Source organism: Triticum dicoccoides, chromosome 5B (genome assembly GCF_002162155.2).
Source record: "Triticum dicoccoides isolate Atlit2015 ecotype Zavitan chromosome 5B, WEW_v2.0, whole genome shotgun sequence".
Lineage (NCBI taxonomy): Eukaryota > Viridiplantae > Streptophyta > Magnoliopsida > Poales > Poaceae > Triticum > Triticum dicoccoides.
The window spans coordinates 402183455-402187050 of record NC_041389.1 but is presented as its reverse complement, the minus strand read 5'-3'; positions in this window follow the sequence as shown (position 1 = coordinate 402187050).

Sequence of the window (3596 nt, the reverse complement as noted above, 5' to 3'; positions counted from 1 at the left end):
TGAGAGGGGAGAGTGTCATCTACGTACCCTCGTAGACCGAAAGCGGAAGCGTTAGAACAACGTGGTTGATGTAGTCGTACGTCTTCACGGCCCGACCGATCAAGCACCGAAACTACGGCACCTCCGAGTTCTAGCACACGTTCAGCTTGATGACGTCCCTCGAACTCTGATCCAGCCGAGTGTCGAGGGAGAGTTCCGTCAGCACGACAGCATGGTGACGATCTTGACATTCTACCATCGCAGGGCTTTGTCTAAGCACCGCTACAATATTATCGAGGAGGACTATGGTGGAGGGGGCACCGCACACGACTAAGAGATCAAGAGATCAGTTGTTGTGTCTAGAGGTGCCCCCTGCCCCCGTGTATAAAGGACCAAGGGGGAAGGGGTGGCCGGTCTAGGAGGGGGCGCACCATGGGGAGTCCTACTCCCATCGGGAGTAGGACTCAATCCTTCCTTGTTGGACTAGGAGAGGGGAATGAAAGGGAGAAGAGGAGAAGGAAAGAGGGGGGCGACCCCCTTGCCCTAAACCAATTCGGTTTGGGCCTTGGGGGGCGCGCCCCACACTCCCCTTGCTGCCCTCTGTTTCCACTAAGGCCCATGTAGGCCCATTAAGCCCCCGGGGGGTTCCAGTAACCTCCCGGTACTCCGGTAAAATCCCGATTTCACCCGGAACACTTCCGATATCCAAATATAGGCTTCCAATATATCAATCTTCATGTCTCGACCATTTCGAGACTCCTCGTCATGTTCGTAATCACATTTGGGACTCTGAAAAACTTTCGGTACATCAAAACTCATAAACTCATAATATAACTGTCATCGAAACCTTAAGCGTGCGGACCCCATGGGTTTGAGAACTATGTAGACATGACCGAGACACGTTTCCTGTCAATAACCAATAGCAGAACTTGGATGCTCATATTGGCTCCTACATATTCTACAAAGATCTTTATCGGTCAAACTGCATAACAACATACGTTGTTCCCTTTGTCATCGGTATGTTACTTGCCTGAGATTCGATCGTCGGTATCTCAATACCTAGTTCAATCTCGTTACCGGCAAGTCTCTTTACTCGTTATGTAATGCATAATCCCATAACTAACTCATTAATCACATTGCTTGCAAGGCTTATAGTGATGTGCATTACCGAGAGGGCCCAGAGATACCTCTCCGACAATTGGAGTGACAAATCCTAATCTTGAAATACGCTAACTCAACATGTACCTTCGGAGACACCTGTAGAGCTCCTTTATAATCACCCAGTTACGTTGTGACGTTTGGTAGCACACAAAGTGTTCCTCCGGTAAATGGGAGTTGCATAATCTCATAGTCATAGGAACATGTATAAGTCATGAAGAAAGCAATAGCAACATACTAAACGATCAAGTGCTAAGCTAACGAAATGGGTCAAGTTAATCACATCATTCTCCTAATGATGTGATCTCGTTAATCAAATGACAACTCATGTCTATGGTTGGGAAACACAACCACCTTTGATCAACGAGCTAGTCAAGTAGAGGCATACTAGTGACACTGTTTGTCTATATATTCACACATGTATTATGTTTCCGGTTAATACAATTCTAGCATGAATAATAAACCAACTAGTACGATTAGTAGCCCAAATTCAAAACCAACTAGTACGATTCCCATACATAAGATCAACATGTTAATGCATCTCAATGATTCACAGATCATATACAAATATGTAGCTCCAAAAGCAAAGATCTAGAAAAACATATGTTCTTCCTACTAACATGGATGCTTCTCTTGGCCAACATTCAGTACAGAGTGAAAGACAAATTTGTTTGTGAAGTCTACAATTCCTCTTGCAAATGTAAGTGGTTTCACCAACAGCTGGAACCATGAGAATGAACCACACATGATGGAGGAACACCCACTGCAATATGATTTGGTCTTCTCTCGATCACATGGCGAGACTATTTTCGGAATACAAACTTTAACTTAGGCAAAATGATGACCATTGTATAACCAGACCAAAGCAATGAAGCACCTAGTGTTGGCCAATAAATAGTACAGTACTACTTTTCTGCAGTCCATGAAGTGACTATCCAATCTTTCTATGTCTATTTTCAAATGGCACTGCATGCAGTGACTATACTATTATCTTGTGTAGTTCAACCAAAATTGCGGTCACTTTGTTTGTTTGCCAAATAGCAACGGGTAGACATCTTTTTCTACACAAATATCAAGCAGCTAGTAAACATATACCCCACCTTGTATTTTTGGTTTAAACACGTCTCTTCCGCTTAGCATTTGTCATGTTTTGCACTAGACAATTTGATACAGTCATGTTTTGCCCTGGACAATTTCATACTGAATTGATTTGCTGGTTCAGAGCATAAATATAGCGCCTATTCTTTATCAGATCAAGGATATCCATGTTCATAGTGATGGAAGAGGTAAAATCGATACAACCAAAATTGAGCATCCAATCATTGAATCATGTCCTGCACCTCTAATGTAGGTCCACCCTGCCAATAAATTCACATGCAAACCACTAGTATTACTATCTAATGACAGTACAAAAAGAGTAGCAAGATAGTAGCAAACCATGTACCTTCATAATGAACATCTCATAGTGCCACCAATTGGATATAAAGGTTTGGAAGAAAACATGCTCCTAATGTTGAACCACTTGGACTTTTTGTGCAGTTCCACTAAAATCGAGCATCCCTGTTTGCATAGATATTGAAAGTGTGATTACTATAAAAGTGGCACTAGTTGAAGCATAGACTCACAAATATAAGCATTCCAATTTCTTAATGGGAAAAGGTAGCAAGACAGTTTCTAACCACCTGTTTGAAGGAGTAAATAAGGCAACAACGGCTGATGTCAGGAAGACATATATAATTTTTTCTGAAAAAATGAGCGATTCCTGACCTTTCCTCTTCTTTTAAGAATATTTTGTGCAGTTCAACTAAAATAAAATGCCATCACTGCCTTGACAATTCAGTGACACTGCACAAAAGGAAATGACTTAACATTACATCATGATGTCAGGTATGTAGTCGACAGGCATTAGAGACAAACATACAGACCTCCTCCGATAACATAATGAACATTAATTTTAACAAAGGTGTGACTAGCTTTACGGGGTTAATTTGAGTGAACTCTACACCCTATGTTCCTTAATATAAGACATTTTCAAAGTTCAATTTAAAGTACCCAAACGTCTTGTATTTAGAAAAACAGGTAGTGGTTTTCTTGAGCACATATCTGGGAAAGCTTGCCACACTTTATTTATGTCCATACGCTAATGCAACACCATTCGGATAGTACAAATATACACTAATCCAATGGCTAGTGCAACATTAGAGTAGTTATTTTATTACAGGGTATAGTACAATGGTTTTACTGAATAGATTTCAATAAACTCTAGCACTGGAAGATTTCTATAAGAATTAACAATACAAAATGTAAAGGTAACAAGTTTCAGCATTGGTATACTAGTTGTGGATGAGCATTAAACCAAATACAAAAGTCTGAAGGTAACTAGCATTATTAACTAATGACAGTATAAAAAATTGCAAACCATGTACCTTCAAGGTAAATATCATTTCGAACTCGAGGGA